The following is a 19243-nucleotide window of genomic DNA, read 5'->3' on the forward strand; positions in this document are numbered from 1 at the left end:
CCTCCTTCTCACTCCTCATGCTCCGCCCCCTCTGTCACACTCCTTATGCTCCTACCCCTCCTTCTCACTCCTCATGCTGCTCCCCCTCCTCTTTCTCACTCCTTCCTATTGTCACCCATTTCCTTGTGAACAGGAAAAGAGCAGGGAGATCTTGGCAGTGCCCTGGCCAAATTTCCCCTAGTTGATATAAATACCACCTCTTATCTCCTCTGAAAAGAAGCTACTAACCTGGTTAACAAATGATAAATATAATAATAATAATAATAATAACAAAATGATATATATATATATATATATATATATATATATATATATATATATATATATATATAATATATATATATATATATATATATATATATATATATATATATGTGTGTGTGTGTTTGTAAAACACACACACACACACACACACACACACACACACACACACACACACACACACACACACACACACACACACACACACATTAAATATACAATATATATACATATACATATAGGATTACAGTCAGTTCCTAGATACAAGATTGCTCATATCACAGCTGCATGAGCCCAACTGATCCAGGAATTATTTGCATGTGTCCTGTTCCTTGCTACACAAAGAAGGACGGGGTATTGCTTTTCTGTTTTCTGTTCTCTGAGATCATAGCCTCCCTTACAAAGAAAGAGACAGACTTTCATTTCTGTGTCAGTGATTAACCTTTTTCAGTGGTGCAGCAACCTCAGACTAAGAATAATTAAGCAAGAAGAGAGTCAGGGAGCCGAGTTCCCCTGAAAAATAGTTTATTAAAAAATATTTTGTTGCATTTCATTTTATGCTGTACTGTCAAGAGGACACTGACTGCTTTGTGACTTTGCCCACTCTGGCTGTCAGCCTCAACATTATTTGTCAGGCAATTGTGTTTCGAAACATGCAGTCTCAAAGAATGGAAGAGGATCCATTTGTGTAACACCCATACAAATGAACATATTTTTTAACAACTAGAGTTCAGAAGTAATGCTCATTGCATTATAGTAAGTAAAAAAAAAACAGCATGATATTCTGTCATTCACAATCTAATTTAAATTAAATGAAATGCATACATTATTTTCTACAAATTAGCTGTATGTAGTTGTTTACTTGCTGTAGCGCTGATAACAGACATTCTCTTCTTGTCTGTATCAAAGACCCCTCACAAACTCCTGTTCTTTGCTTTCCTTCGTCAGTGTCTGTTACGAAGATTCAAAGGCATCACTCATTAGAGTGATCTGTTTTCAACCCTTGTCAGAGCAGGAGATTTACAGCAACTGTTCCCAAGTCCCAGCTGTAAATTCAAGCTATAGCTTGCCCATTCTTCTGAGCAGGCCTATAATAAGCAGTAATGCTATTTTGGGTATAACATTTCAGTGTGATTTAACAGAGGCTGTAATTATCCAGCACACAAGAAAGTACTCAACTATTATGTTATTTCATGCAAAAAGCTGGTTAGTGCAATAAAAATATTTCTTTTACCACTGACACTAGAATCACTCCTTTGATAATTGCAGGGATGTCTGCAAGCCTAATGGGTATAAAGTTTGTTATGTTTGTTAAACGTGACCAAGTAAATATCAGTACTTCACATTCCTACTTAAGGATAACTCTCTTCAAAGAACAAAGTGAGAGGCATTTGTTTAATTATGATTGCTGAGACATGGCTACACAGCAATATCAGTGACAATGCAGTTAATTTAGAGTTTCACACTGTATCATGCAGACTGAAGCCAAGCACTGAGTGGAAAGGCTAGGGGAGGAGGAGTCTGCATTTATGATAGATGGCGCAGTAACTGTGTGTTCATTATGTCTCACTGTTCTGAGAATCTGAAGTTTCTGTCTGTAAAATGTAGACCTTTTTACATTCCTAGAGAGCTAAATGGAATCTGCATAACAGTGGTGTATATCCAGGGTTGCCAGATTTCCAACCAGCCAGGTAGGGACAAAAAAAAAAATGGTCTTTCACGGCAAGTGAAGACCAAAAAAAAAAAGGTCTTTAATGCGGAACAGAATTCCACATTAAAGAACAGTAGCTCTGCACTAAGCACGGAGCTTCTCCTGTTTAATGCATTGCAGTTCCGCATTCAACACAAGTAGCTTTGTGTTTAGCGATTTTTGATTGGCCCGTATACCAGCATACGGGCCAATTAAAAATTGTTAAACACGGAGCTACTTCTGTTTAATGTGGAACACAAGAAGCTCCGTGTTTAGCAATTTTTGATTGGCCCGTATGCCAGGTATATGGGCCAATAAAAAAAAAACAAAAAAAAAAAGCGGAGGCTGGCCGGGATTTAAACCGGCAGGGCGTGACGCGGGATCAGGCTGCTGATCTCGGGACAGTCCCACCCAAATAGGGATGTCTGGCAACCCTGTGTATATCCCACCTACTGCTAACACAAATGAGGCATTCGCAAAATTATACTAGTCTACCTGTGACATGCAAAGTAAACACCCTGAGTTTGCTCATGTAATAGCTGGTGATTTAAATCAGGCTGATCTAAAGTCAGTACTCCCCGATTACTACCAGCAAGTAAACTTTCCAGCAGGTGGTAGGAGTACCTTGGATAAAGTGTACACCAATGGTAATGCTGTATTGTACTAGCTCACCAGATGCGCAGTAGCAAGCACCACCCAAACCCCACCCAATACCCAGCAACAGGTTGACATCACACAGTACTCATGAGTAAACAATGTAATGTGTTTCTTGGCCACATGAATATTCATTTGAAGAAGATGAGTTTGTCGGTCACCTCTTATATGATACGCACCTTTTTTTTTCATTAACTTGGTGACTGTTTGCAAAATGGACAGAAACTGGGTATTTCAAAGCTTCCTATCATAAAGTTTAAAAAAAGTTTAAAATCATCATGCTAAGGATAGCAAATGCAAACATAACCATGCCTCTCTCTTTGCTTTTGCAGGGGTCAAGCCCCACTGCACCCCCCTTGTGGAGGCACTGTGCCCCCCCCACTACTTCAATATACCAACTCAACCAAGGACAATGCACTTGAGCTGCTCCATGTTTAAATCATCATAGGTAAAATCCAATACCACTTCCTTGCAAGCTATAGGTCCCTCTCTATGATCCAGGAAACCCATGCCATGTATTTAAACTTATTAAAAACACTAACCATCCAACCCAATGCAATATTCATGGGTGACTATAATTACCCCATTATTAACTGGGAATCCTATACGACACCAAACATACATGCACAGAGATTTTTGGGTTTTGTAAACACAAACTCCCTGGACCAGACAGTCAATACACCAACCTGGGGTGCAACCATAATGGATCTGGTCCTCACTAACATGGGAGACTGCTGCACACCCCCTACTGTAATGCCTTCCCTGGTAAGGTCAGATCACAAAATGGTCTCCTTTGAAGTAAAAATAAAACCTCGACCCCCAGCTAAACTGGGAATATTCAGGAACTATTCTAAGGCTAACTTCCTGCTATTAAGTGAGAACCTGGCAAAATTTCAAGCCTCCATAAACCCTGAGAACACTTCTGCCTATGCAGAACTGTTTACAGAAGCCCTGTACAAGCATGTTAATAGCTGCATAGAGGCAGCTGTACCCACCAGGAAGAAGTACAGAACCAACTCAAAAAACAAGCCATCCTGGTGGAATCACAAAATCAATCTGATGTATAACAGGAGGAAAAAAATCATGGCAAAAATTAGGGGGTGCAGCGCCTAGCAGGATAAAAGCACTCTCATCAAATTAAACAAACAACTCAGAGGACAAATAATGTCTACCAAAGCCAAATTTGAGGTAAGTTTGGCCTCCCAGGCCAAGGACAACTACAAAGCATTCTTTAGCTATGTCCGCAACCTCAAAGGCAATACACAATTGTGTGCAGAGCTCATTGTAAATGGAGCCACTTATACTGAGACAGAAGATATAGCAAACCTCCTGGCTGATAAACTCAGCTCCAACGTTACTCCTCTCTCCCCTCAACGTTCCCTCAGGAAATATCATCAAATATAACTCCCCCCACTATCACTACGGAACAGGTCCTTAATGCTCTCTGTAAGACAAAGAACACTGTATCAATGGGCCCAGACAATATCCCAGGATGCCTTCTAAATAGCATGAAACATGACCTATCAGGGCCTCTGGAATTACTGTTTAACTGTAGCCTCCAAACAGGCTTTGTGCCTCATGAATGGAGAAAGGCAACAGTCATCCCTCTGCACAAAGGTGGGCAATCTACAGACCCTGGAAACTACAGACCCATAAATCTCACTAGTCTTATATGTAAAGCCATGGAAAGAATTATCATGGAGATGATCAAGAGAGATATAGTAAACTTCCAGACACTGGACCCAACCCAGTTTGTTTTCGTCAAGAACAGATCATGCCTACTCAACCTGGTGGACTTCTTTGAGAAGGGCACCAAAGCAATGGATGAGGGCAAAATCATTCACACTGCCTACCTTGACCTGGCTAAGGCATTGACACAATACCCCAGTCAGGCATTGTTGACAAACTCAAGAGGTTAGGTACAAACCTGTATGTCACCCAGTGTATAGCAACTGGCTTACAGACAAGACCCAGGATGTTAGAACTGGGGAGTCCACCTCTACAAAGAGGCCAGTTACAAGTGCAGTCCCTCAGGGATCAGTCCTTGGACCACTCCTTTTTGTCATTTACTTCTCAGAAGTCAAGGTCTCATCAGTGGTCTCTGGCTGACTAAATTTGCAGATGATTGCAAACTAGGAGCTGTCATTGAATCTCACACAAACACAAATGTTCTCCAGAAGGGGCTGACACAGACAAACAACTGGTGTCAGAGCCATGGACTAAAACTAAATGCCAAGAAATGCATAATAGTATTCTTTGGGAAGTCATCCATCCCTGGTAACTATCAAATTGACTACACATCCCTTAGAGTTGACCCAGTAATCAAGACTTTGATCATCACCTGTCTACAGTGGTGAGGAAATCATTTTATGTTGTGCAACATATAAACAAAGGTATGGCATTTAAGTCCAAGGAAGTCATTGTTCCACTGTATTCAGCATTCATCAAACCTATCATTGAGTACAATGCCCCCTTTGGCATGTACCTAACCAGGCATATCCAACAACTGGAACATCCACAGAGGTTCCTCACTAAAATAATACAGGGTGTAAGTAATATGTCCTTTGCAGACTGCCTCAGGGCTCTATCCCTGTATTCTGTCTCCTACAGGCTTTTGAGGGGAGATCTATACCTGGCATACAGGGCATTGTCAGACCCCACTCTGATGGACCTCCTGCATATCCACAAAACAAACAGTACCAATGTTACCCATTCTAAAGACTTAAACCTTGCCTCTGATATAAATAGGACCTGCCGGAGAGATAGGTATGTATCCCAGAGACTACCCTGTCTATGGAACAGACTCCCCATCCATGTGAAGCAGAATTCCTCCCTAACCCAATTCAAGTGCAACTTGGACAACTGGATGGAAAACTGGAAATTCATCCCTGGTTTGGCACCTATATCTCTAATGCAAACAGGTAACCTGTAAATGGTTCATTTCCCAGGCCCATGCTTACACTTATCAAGGGTATCAGAACTTGTCAGAGATTTGGGATGCATGGCTAGGCTTAAAAAGGCCCTTGTGGCCATTAGCCTAGTAAACACCCATGAACCTATGAACTCCGAGATTGCACTACATTGAGGAAGAGGGTAAACAAAGACTACACAATGAATATTCCTGCTGTTACAGGCATTCTCACACTCTATCCCTCTTCCTTGAGAAACACTCAAATGTCACATATGTTAATCAGCAATCAATGTATGCATGATGCCACTGACAAATTTGCATTGCATGTCAATCATGCATCATTTGCGTAGCACATCACAGGCATTAGACTTGTCAGTCACACTGGCCATGCCCATTCCTGTGTGAAATGGATGGTGACCCAGTACAGTACAACAAAGCCCACCAATATAAAGCAAGACTACAAAGCAGTGCAGCATCCACACCGCAGTGGCTCAGATCATCTTTCTATCATGCTGATGCCTGCTTATAAACCTATGGTGAAACAGATCAGGATTTGGCCTGAGGGAGCATTATCAGCTCTCCAGGACTGTTTTGAGTGTACTAACTGGAGCATTTCAAGGAGGCAGCCACAACAGCATATCAGCCTAGATGAATACACTGAAGCAGTGATGGCTTACATCATAAAGTGTGCTGATGATGTCACAGAGATCAGAAGCATCATCAGAAGAGCTAACCAAAAGCCATGGCTTACAAGTAAGGTCTATGATCTTTTGAAGGCATGAAATTCAGCATTTAGGGCAAATGACAGGGAAGCCTTAAGTGTGGCAAGGGCAAACCTGAAGAAAGGCATAAAAGAGGCTAAGAGGGAATATGGGGGGAAGGTACTAAACACTTCAAGGACATGAGGGATACCAGAAGGTTGCGGCAGGCTATACAACAAATTACAGACTATAAAACGAGAACTGCACAATGTGATGATCATACTGACTTCCTAGACAGGCTGAATACCTTTTTTGGAAGATTTGAGGAGAAAAACACCACAACCGTGCAAAGGTTACACACAGAGCAGCATGATGCAGTACTCAGCCTTAGCCCAAAGGAAGTAAAAAGGGTGCTACAGAAAGTCAATCCCAGAAAGGCGGCCAGTCAAGATAATATCTTTGGTAAGGTGTTAAAGAGCTGTGCAGACCAACTATGTACAGTACTCATGGATATATTTAACACCTCACTTGGCATAGCAAAGGTCCCTTCATGTTACAAAGTAACAAATATCATCTCTCTACCCAAAAAAGCCTCACACTCCAGCTTGAATGACTTTAAGCCTGTTGCATTAACATCCACAGTTATGAAATGTTTTGAGAAGCTAGTCAAAAAACACCTGTCTACAGAACTACTATCAACTTTTGATCCAATGCAGTTTGCCTACATAGAAAACAGATTCACGGCTGATGCAATAGTGGTTGCATTGCATCTTGCTCTTGAGAGCAAGGACAGCTATGAGAGAATGCTATATATTGACTTTAGCTCAGCATTTAACACAGATGTCCCTATACAACTGATCAATAAGCTAGTACATCTGGGCATCAGCAAACACCTCTGCAATTGGATCCTGGACTTTTTGATTAACAGGCCACAGAAGGTTTGTGTGGGCAAGAATACCTCTAGTAGCATAACACTCAACACAGGTGTTCCTCAAGGTTGCGTTCTCAGCCCCCTATGTTTTACAATCCTAACCCATGATTGCACAACAAACTTCAGTACAAATCATATCATCAAGTTTGCTGATGACACCACAGTCGTGGGTCTCATCAGGAGAGAGGATGAGAATGCATACAGAGAACTTAACACACTGATTGCCTGGTGTGCAAGAAACAACCTTGACCTGAATATAAATAAAAGAAAAGAGATCATCGTAGACTATAGGAAGAGGCAAACACCCCATACACTGCTCCTGATCAATGAAGATACAGTGGAAAGGGTAAGCAGTACCAAATTCCTCAGAGTTCTTATCTCTAATGATCTCTTTAGGTCTGGAAACACCTGCCACATAGTGAAAAAAGCACACCAACGTCTCCACTTTTTGAGAAAACTCAAAAAGGTGAAAACTACCATTGTCAGCACTTTCCACCTTCTACAGAGCAACAATTGAAAGCATCCTAACATTCAATTTTTCAGTATGGTATGGGAGCTGTTTGATCGCAGATTAGAAATCCCTGCAGAGAGTGGTGAGAGTTGCCGAGAGGATGACTGGCACTAGAATGCCCATAATCCAGGATGTTTAATAATCAAGGAGTCTAAAGAGAGCCACCAAAATACTAAATGATGCAACTCATCCTGCAAACAGTCTGTTTATGAGCCTGTTATTGGGTAAAAGATACTGCAGTATTCGATGCAGGACAACTAGATTCAAAGATAGTTTTACCCAAAGGTGATCAAACTTCTTAACACCAACATTAGGTCCGATTATTGACAAGTCAGGATATTATCCGTGGTGGTGGTGCTGCGGTAGCGTTGTCGCCTCACAGTAAGATGCTAACCAGTTTGACTCTCAGCTAGAGCGTCTTCTGCGTGGAGACATGCGTGAATGGGCATACCTTCGTTGAAGGTTGTATGTTAGGGCTGGCAACTCAGCATGTAAAAATCAACTGCTAATCATTTGTGGACCGGAGTTCCGCTATGGCGACCCCTAACTGGGAAAAGCCGAAAGACACAACAACATTGACAAGTCAGGATATTGGGACTTCCCATTCATTGTGAGATATTATTTTATCTATTATTTATTAAGCTCAGCCAACCATTATAATGTATATGACTAACCCAGTGAAAAATGATTTCTTCAGCTGCTACTGCTATGTGCTTATTCTCCCATAATGTTGCACATGGTTTATGTGCAACACTATTACTTGAACTTTGCTGCTAGATGTGTCTTTTTAGTATCTTAGCAAGTGTGTGTTTCTAGGAATATATGTAGCTACATATTTAAGTGATGAGTTGATTTATAAGATGGTGGTAGTATTATTATATGTTGTTTTAAATTATGTCTTTCTATGTATGTGATTTCTTTTTTGTCTGTCCTATGATGAGCTGATTGCAAGGGATCTCATTTTATCTACACTTGTGTAGATCTAAATGACAATAAAGTTACTTTTGGCTTTTTTTAATTCTCACTTTGCTGGAAGTAATGGAGCTTTGGCCATGTGCAGAAATGAACAGAAATTAACCTCACACTGAATAAATAGTGGAGCAATATACACATATCAGTTTCTTACAGGTACTAAAGTATTTACAAGTGACATTTTATAAAAAGAGCTCCTGATTTAATATCGCACCTTCACAAATAATTTCAGCTCAAGTACCAGATGAAAGAGCTACAGGATCTCAGTTCTTCCTGGAAAATAATTACAGGCAATTAGTTCCTGCTCAGTTTAACAGAAAGTGGTATTCTAAAGGGGTAAGAAACTGACAGACGCATGTCACTCTTGTCTCTTTTCTATTGCCTATGTTATTATATCAGAGATGAAGCAGAAGAAAAAGAAAAGTATATTTTTACAGAATTTTTGATAGCGTTTTTTGTTTGTTTGTGTGTGTGTGTGTGTGTGTGTGTGTGTGTGTGTGTGTGTGTGTGTGTGTGTGTGTGCGTGTGTGTGTATGTGTGTACACGCATGCACACGTGTTTGTATGTGCAATTGTGCATTGTGGCAGGCTCACTTATGAATAACTATATACCAGCAGCTGGCTTCCTGTTAACCATATAATTAACTGCATACTTTAATCCAAAAGGATAAGGCAAACTACTTGCTTAGGTGCAGTGCACAGACCTTAAGAAGGATATAGATCTTCTGTGAATAAAGGTGTAAGAGTTCACTGTACGATTATCTTTCTGCACCAAATGGCTGCTATACCGCACTCCCAAGTGTGATTAGACTGCAGTGCTCCACCATCCTCAGATCACTCAACAGTCATACTGACCTTGTACATGGTCATTGGTACAGGCAGCCACTGAAATCCTATTGGACCAGTTATTGTTCACAGTTCCATGTAAATAGTGCTACATTCAAGTTTTTCAAAAGACTTTTTTTTATGACTGCAGTTATGAAGTAATAGAAATGTCAATTGTCTTTTCTAGAAAACTGCTTTTTAGACAGAATTTGACTTTAAGTACCATTGTAATTAACTGAGGTAAAACTTTGGATTACAAGTAAACCTCTTTTAAGTCTATTCTTTTGTTTCCTGTTTGCTGCTTACACTGTTGTAACATTTTCTTTTTATACTGTGTGGTCTTTTTGCATTATTTACTGTATGCCTTTCTTTTGTCTAGTATTCTAACTTCAGTGGATCTGCCCTGAAAAGGAACAACTGATTTCTCATTAAGATCATCTGATTATCAAAATACAAACAGATATATTATACAATGACTGGCCATAAACATTCCAAAAGGAGCACATTGATTGGTCATTCCAACCAGCGTATCTGTTGTAAATTTGAGCATATATCCAAACTTTATTCCATTATGATATGCTACAAAAATTGTACTTTCCTTTTGGCATTGTTGTACTGTGATTGCTTTGTTTTATTTAAGAAAAAACAAAACTGACAAAAACAGGAGACTTCAAACTAAGGAGAGAGATGGGACAGACACAAATAAAATGATAATCAGGTATGTTATGCAAAACTAGATAAATGTACCTGATTATCCTTTTATTTTCCCTGCTCCATCTCTCCACATACGTACGTACGTTGAAAGTGTCCCAGTTTCTTTTTTTTAAAGTAATAGATCTTCCTTTCTGCATTGCTTCCTTTACTCAGCACTGATGTACTGCGTAAGTGTGGGAACAAAAGTCATGTATGCATATGCAGTACAGCAAGAAAGCCCCAGGATATAGGAAAAACAAGGAAGAGCAGCACCGCTCTGTTATACAAGGGCATTATTTAAGAAAAGTAAGTAACGTTTTTCTTAAATAATATCATTGCAAAATAGTAATAACTGACTCTGTGGTGTGGTATATTGAAGATTTACCTATGGTTAGCTTTGTTTAATCACTCTGGCTTCGCCCTGGTGATTAAACCACAGCAATTTTGGATAAATCTTCAATATACCATACCCACGTCATCGGTTATTGCTATATTAATAAATATTTTTTCTTAGTTTATTGGTCCCATTTGGCATCAAAATACAGGCAATATATTAATAAATACTTTTTAGTCTCATATTTAGTCTCATATTGGAGTGCAGGGAGTGCCTTCTGTGTGGAGTCTGCATGTTCTCCCCACGGTTGGGTGGGCATTCGAAAGACATGCGTAAATAAGCGTGCCTTCGCTGAAGGTTGAATGTCGAGCTGGCACCTCGGCGTTTCGTAAAAATCTACTGCCAATCATTAGCAGACTGCAGTTCCGCTGTGGTGACCACTAACTGGGAAAAGACAACAACAACAGCTTTTTAGTCTCATATAGTATGACCTTGTAGAGTAGTCTACAATATAGCTAAGGAAGATTACTAACAGAAAAGAAGTAACTAATTAATGCTATCTGCCAATATACAGTTTCTCAAGACTACATTTCATTGAAGCTGGTAAATTAAAACTGACCACTTGGTATTGTCTGTGATAGCATTGCAAAGGAAAACACTGTATTTTTCTCAAAGGTGCAGTGGTCTTATTATATGAAGCAGTAAGGTATAGACTATGCACATTCCCCTTCCTCCATAGCACTAAACTTCTTTACTCAAGAATCAGGGACAAAACCAAAAATAATTAATGGCAAAGGCCCCAAATCAGGGACAGTTTTGAAATACTACTGTAATTTATGTAGGAAGGTTTAGCATCAACAGGTATTTTCTGAACAACAATTAGTATAAAACTGTAATGTTTAGCATTACTGATTGGCAATATTTATTTATTTATTTATTTATTTATCCTTTGTTAATTGGGTAATTGAATTTGCCCAGGGACCTTCTTCAGTCATGACAAGGTCCACAGTGGTACAGGCAATAACAAGTAAGAAATGCTCTTAGGAATACAAAGAAATAAACACAATACTGATATAAAAGTATTAGACAAAGACTGTATGTACAAAACATAGCCAAGGAGTGGCACTGCATAAATAAAACATTAAACAAAATTTCAAGAATGCATACATTGTTAATGCCCAAATGTACAATGTAGAGGATTTGTACTTCATTATAAATAAAGAATTATATGTAAGCATATTTTACAGCTCACAGGGTTATAAGGTGTTACTACAGTGTAATAGAACAGGGATCAGGTTGTGATTGTTGCTTGGACAAATTATATTTATGTAACAAATATATTTGCATCACTCTTACAGGTTCAAAGTTTCATAGGTAAGTCCACCAAAATCTTCAGTTGAATTCCAAGCCCAAATAAGGTCTCCTTAATAACGAAGCTCGGTTAAAATACCAATAGTTTATTTTAATTTTAACAACACAAAAAACAAATTGATTTCACACAGATATGTAAAAACAGACTTAGCGCTTTCATTTCCTACCACAGAAACATCATCAGAGTCCGAGGACTGGCCTAACGAAGACTGAGTAAAGGGGAGCAATGACATCAGGAGATCTAGACACAATCCCTTCATTTATAAGCTGTGCAATATAGATGGACTTTCTTACAACAATGGACACATATTGGTCAAAAGTTCACTTCGCTGTCCACATAAGTTCTCAAATCTCAAACAACTGGGTCAATTCCCAGGGGTATATTGCCAACATGGTACTTCTCTAAGGTAGATGCTTTCCAAAAAGGTACAATAATACATTTTTTGGCATTTAGTTTCAGACCATGATTTTGACACCAGTTATTTATTTGAGACAAACCTTACTTCAGGATAGCTAAGTCATTTGGGGATTCAATAACTACTCCTAGCTTGCAGTCATCTGCAAACTTAGCCAACCAGAGCTCTTTGATACTGGCTTTTACTTCAGAAAAGTAAATGTCAAACAGGAGCTGTCCCAGCACAGAGCCTTGCAGGACTCCACTAGTGACTGGTCTCTTTGTGAAGGTAACTTCCCCTATTTTAATTATCAGCATCCTATCTGTGAGCCACTTGGCAATCCAGTGTGTGACATAAGGGTTTTATTCCCAGTTTGTTTAGCTTTCTACTATGCCTGAGTGTGGAATTGTGGCAAAACTTTGGATATGTTGATGTATGTGGTCTGTACTGTTTTATCATCATTGACTGCTTTGATGACCTTTTCAAAAAAATCCACCAAGCTGAGTAAGCGTGATCTTCCCTTGATGAATCCAAACTTAGATGGGTCCAGTGTCTCAAGGTTCCTAATGTCCTGACTGATTAATTCCATAAGTCTTTCCATGGCTTTGCACGAGGCTGGTCAGACTTAGTGGTCTGTAATTGCCTGGGTCTTATGCAGGGGAATGACTATATCTGTTCTCTATTTGTTTGAAAATCTGTTTGGAGCCTGAGATTGAACAGCATTGTTAAGGGTGTGGCTAAATTGTGCTTCATGGCATTTAAGATGCATCCAGGGATATTGACAAGACCCATCAATGCAGAATTCTTAGCTCTTGCCAGGAATTTTAGCACTTTGTCTTCTGTGGTAGCTAGAGGTTAGCCAGTTTCAGGTATATCTTGAGGGAGATATGGAGGGGAGGGAGAGGTAAAGCTAGCAGTAAATTTATTGGCCAGTAGGCTAGCTATATTTTAAACCTCAGTGTAGGTAACATCATTCATAATCAGCCCAGAGCATTGTTGCATTGTGCTTTTGAGATTATAAACATAACCAGAAAAATGCCTTGTGATTGTCTTTGGCTTGGTAGCTATTTTAGCCTCAAACATGGCTTTGCTGGATTTTATGTAGCTCCTGAGTTGTTTGTTTATTTCAGTGACAAGGGCTCTAACATTCTTGGAATTACTCTTCTTCCTGTTGGTCAAAATTCTTTTCCTTTGATTATAAAGCTTGTTGATATTATGGTTCCACTATGTGAGTTTGTTTACTGGGTTTGTCCTGCACTTGTTCCTAGACCAACAGGGTACAGCTGCATCTGTGCAGCGGTTTACATGCTGGTATAGTGTGGTGGTGTACATTTTCTCTGTATTCAGTGGAGTTAACTGGGTTTGGTGGGGATTTGAAGCTTGCCAATGTAGCATGTAGGTGTAATAATAAGTCCTGCGGTAGTATTACTAAACCTGCATATTTTGAAATGGAACCACCAGTTAAGTGGAACCTAAGAACTTGTGTTCCATTGTACCTTTCAACCTCTTAGCGCAAAAAAATCTGGACAAAGCCTGACAGAATGGGGGTGGGGGGCAAAGGCCCAAAAATAGGGAGATAATTTAAATATTGCTGTTATAAACTTAGAAAAGTTGCTAGAATAACAGGATTTATCATGTATTTTTCTGAAGGCTATGAAGTCTGAAACACAAATGCATATCATTATATAGTGATTTCAGTCATCAGATCATCCCAGTGATTTGCCAGAAAATCACAAATTTTATGAGGAACAGATAAAAAATATGAGGCAAAAATCTGGACATTCTGTGAAAATCTGTCAGTTGAGAGGTATGTGACTGTGCCATTGTGTTAGCCTATGTCTCTATGGCACTTGCATTTATTTTCTTTGAACAGATGGTCTCTGAGTGTTTACTTGAAAGGTAGTACTTGGTTTATATTCCTAATGTTCTCTGGAAGGTTTTTCCAAATAGCCAGAACTGTTTTCAAAAAACTGCTCAGTACATACCAAATGTGAATGTGGGGCTGTATAATTCAATACCATTATTATTTCTAAGAGTGCAGGACTGGTTTCTAAATTGATGCCAGCTGAGGAGTGTTAGACAGTAGCCAGCATTTAATGTTTTGTAGATGAGTGTATTGAGCAATAAAGTAGCTCTAGCTGTAACAGACAGACAATCATTTTGGTTGGGAGTAGTGCAGCAATGACTATGTTTGTTAGTTAGGTGCATGAATCTTAATTATACCATGATCCCCCCAAAACGTGCACGCTGATTGGCAAGCGTGCCCGTTGTAAATCGAGTTATACTAGTGGAAAAAGGTCCAGTCGCCCGGACTTTTTTCCATTAGTATAACTCGTTTTTTTTAAACACTGTCTCGCTATGTTAAATGGGTTTAACATAGCGAGACAGCTTTAAAATAAGCAACGGAGATCTCCGTTGCTTATTTTAAAGCTGTCTCGCTATGTTAAACCCATTTAACATAGCGAGACAGTGTTTTAAAAAAAAGCAACGGAGAAAGCATCTCATGCAGACATCTCCATTGCTTATTTTAAAACTGTCTCGCTATGTTAAACTCATTTAACATAGCGAGACACTAAAAAAAGCAACGGAGATCTTGCTTTCTCCGTTGCTTTTGCCCACAGCTCTGATGTACTGCGCAGGCGCACAGTACATCAGAACTGCCGCGGATGCCAGACATCTGCGGAAGGGCAGTAAACAGGCATTATACTATGCCATTATTTAAGAAAAGTAATAGTTTCTTTTCTTAAATAATGTCATATAATAGCAATAACCACTTCTGGGTGTGGGTAATGCTAAATTTACCACGGTTGGCTTGTTGGTCCTCGGCCGCCTCGGGACCAAACCACGCCAACCGTGGGTAAATTTAGCATTACCCACACCCAGGCGTGGGTTATTGCTATAGTATTTTATTCTCAGCCGATTGAATGAGCACACAAGATTGAATGCAGACAAAAGGGCAATCTTCCATTTTGGGGAGAGGTACTTTTATGGCAGTGGCATGCTTAGCCTCAGTGATTAACAAGTAAGATAGTGATTTACCACAAAATCAAAACTGTTACGAGGAACAAGGGCAAAACCATGAGGCAAAGTCAGGCATGTTCTGCAAAATCAGGAACAGCTGAGAGTTATGCATTCCTGCCAGCATATTTCAGCAAAGCATATTAAACCCCAGAAAATACATCCATTTAAAAAGATATTTCACAAATGGTGAATTTTACTTTCTTGAGACATTCTAAGATATGAGTTATTTTGACATAACTCAGCATCTGGCTAAACCAGTTACCTGTATACAAAGCAAATCTGATGAACTATGGGTGATTTCTATCAGCAATTTATGCCTTGTCTTCCCTTGCAGCTTAATCCCGTTACGTGTTTCTCTAATCCTTAAATCCTCATCTACACAAATCTAAAAATATTGAAAGGTTTGCATACAGGTGGCATAGCTCCTGTCTTTTAAAAGGAGTTTTGCAATATTCCATAGAAAAGCATTTTCATTATAAACTCATATTTAAAAGACAGACTTCTACAGTTTATAATAGTTTATATACTTTATATATAGTATGCCTATAAAAGTTTCACAATTTGTGTGTGTGTGTGTGTGTGTGTGTGTGTGTATGTGTGTGTGTGTGTGTGTGTATGTGTGTGTGTGTGTGTGTGTGTGTGTGTGTGTGTGTGTGTGTGTGTGTGTGTGTGTGTGTGTGTGTGTGTGTGTGTGTGACTGTCTATCTGTCTGTGGGAATATATGTATGTGCATGTATTTGTGTGTGTTCTTGGCTTCACTTCGCTATCTTCTCATCCAGGGAACTTCAGAATGCACAATGGGAAACTTGACCCTAAGCAACTGTATACAAAGGCATTTATTACAGAAGGGCTTTCATTCAACACCTGTGCTTCAGCAACTGGTCTGTCGTGAGATCTCGTGCATTCTGTTGAGTATTTGCCTTGAATGGTTTCTTGTCTTGGGACTTAGAACTGTTCCTAAATACTGCTGAGGCCATGAATCTCACACGGGATGACTTGCAGTGTGAATGTGAAGGTCTGGCTTTATTTAGCTCTCATTTTTTCATACTTGTACATACTCAGCTGTAACAATAGCATTTCGTGCAGAGACAGGAAGACAAAAAGATATAACAGCTGCAGGTTATATCTGAAACAGAGGAAAAATCTACCATGCAGTACAGACAGCAGAGTACCTCATCAACAGATATGAAAGACACAGTAAAATTGAATGTAAAAACTCATAATTGTAAACTGTATGTAAATTTAAATAAATTATCGTTTATATTGGAAGGTTAGACAGGCAGCATACACATGCCACCACACTATTTATTTTAAACAAAGTTGTTGTGAAAAAACTGAACCTGCATAGATTCCCAAACAAAACTATTTGTATATTAAAAATGATATATTAAAGTCCATACTTGCAAACCACAAAATTTAAATTAGAACATTTTACAGGTAGGATTTAAAGTCATAAATACCATAAAATATCACTTCTGACATGCTAGACATAATGTAACAGCAGTTAAAAAAACAACAAAATAAAAAGATCAAGCAGATTCTAAGCTTAGATCCTAGATCACTGGCTAATTATTAGGGCAGGCCTCTCTAAGTGGCATATTAGTACTGTTGGTGCATGAATGGTAGAACTGCATTTAGTTTTTAAATCAGGAATCATTGACTTCCTTTTTATAAACATCTTATGCATGTAACAGTAAGTGATGTGTTAGTGGGATTTCTCATTGTGACACTTCTGTGTATGTAATAGTAACAAACATGTTATAGACAAAAGATGTAATACCTTAGATAAGTTGAAGAAACCATGAAAATACGTTTAAGGGGTGAGAAAGCTATAACTTTGATGATGCAGATATATTATTTCATTGTTTTGCTGGACTCTGCCTTTTTTATATAATGCACAAATGAATTTGCTTTGTTTACCATAATGTGCTTATTTTCTGTAATGCTATGCATAGTGTCAGTGGTTAATGTAGTTAATGTTTTTTCTTTCTTTCTTTCCTTTTTTAGCAATAATGTTTCAGCCCTCTATAAAGAAGGTTTTGTTTTGTTTCTCACAGAAAACAACATGAAAAAGCAACCAGACACGTATGTCATTTAGAAAGGACATGGCCTCCATTTCACAAAAGGGTGGCTATCTGGTTAGCTGTTAGTGGTGCAGGGGATTCAGTTTGTATGGTGTAGTTCTGGACATTGTTTTTTCACATAAAATTAGCTGGTGATATAGGAAAAGCAAAAAAGACTTGTCAATACATTGGTGAGCCATTAAAGTATGATTTATTACAGATGCATTCTGCTTTCACATGTAGAGCTGCTGAGTAAATAATTGTTTTAGAGGCTTTGAACAGGAAGTGTTAGAAGCTGTTTCATGTATTAAAGAAATCATTTAAACTTGGATACAATTATGGACATGTCTTACATCTATTCCTAGTAAATAGTGTTGTCATAGTTCTGTAAAAGGCTAACAAAATAATAATAATAATAATAAATGACTCTCCGGCTGACACAGACATCCTCCAAAAGGGTCTCACTGAGACGGATACCTGGTGTCAAAATCATGGCCTCAAGCTAAATGGCAAAAAGTGCATAGCTATCCTCTTTGGAAAAAAACAAAGTACCCACAAACTACCACATAGGTGGTAGTCCCCTAAATACGGAAGACATAATAAGGGATCTGGGAACCCAAGTAGATAGTAATCTCACCTTTGCTAATCACATTGCCAGAGTGGTTAGAAAATCCTTCTACGTGGCCCACCTAATCACAAAAGGGTTCGCATCCAGATCAAAAGAGGTCATTGTGCCCCTCTACTCATCACTCATCAGACCCATCATAGAGTACAATGTTCCATTTGGGATGTACCTTACAAGACACCTGCAACAGCTGGAAAGACCACAGAAGTACCTCACCAAGAGGATCACTGGACTCAAACAGATGCCCTATGCAGCTCGACTGAAGAAACTCCAGCTGTACTCGGTTGCATGCCACCTACTCAGAGGTGATCTCAGCCTGACATACAAGGCCATGTCCAACCCATAATTGATGGACATGCTCCACCTAAAGAAAAACTTATCCCCTCGAGCCACACACTCTAGGGATCTAAACCTCACCACAACAATAAATAGGATGTGCTGGAGGGATAGATTCCTGTCCCAGAGACTTCCCATGCTTTGGAACAAGATTCCAATCTACATTAGGCAGAGCTCCTCGCTAACCCTCTTCAAGAGTAACCTTGACGAGTGGATGGGAAACAGAATGTTTACCTCGGGGATCACTTCAGTGGCTCTGCTGGACAGAGGCACAGGGAACTAATCTAAGGGGGTGGTGAAAGCAAACACATTCTGGCTAGGCTTATAAATGCCTTTGGGCAGATAGCCTAGTACCTACCTATGAACCTATAATAATAATAATAATAATAATAAATAAAAATGTTTCTAAGGAAGACATAAAGTTCCAAAGTAATAAATATCAGGGATTCTAAGCTGTTAATGAAAATGATGGGGCTTAACTTATCCTAAGTCAAGCTATAGATTTTGCAAGTAATTGATCTTTTTATCACAAGCCCCTCAACTGTCCTTGATTTTGTAGAATGTTCCTTATTTCATGTCATATGTTTGCCTCCTTCCTTGTGAACAAATATGACTTTCTGGTAAATCACTGACAATTACAGACAGTTACTAATGCTTTTGTCCCCCATTATTTTTGGCTTTGTCCAGAATTCTTGAGCAAAGAAATTGAGAGAGGTATGTTTTACCAAAATGCAATGTGTTCTAGATACTTATTAAAAAGTGCTCAGTGTCAATGCAGCAAAGTACTTTGTCTCCAGAAGGATGCAAGATTGACAACTCTAGGCTACACTAGCCAGCAGAAATGTTTAAAAAAGTCTATAGTTTGGATACATTGGTGCGGGCACTTTATTAACCTACTCCTTGAATGCTGAGTGTAACTCAACACACAATGGGACCAAAGTTAGTAGTCT

The sequence above is a fragment of the Protopterus annectens genome, chromosome 4.part0, assembly GCF_019279795.1.
Source record: "Protopterus annectens isolate FY-2018-M chromosome 4.part0, PAN1.0, whole genome shotgun sequence".
NCBI lineage: Eukaryota > Metazoa > Chordata > Ceratodontiformes > Protopteridae > Protopterus > Protopterus annectens.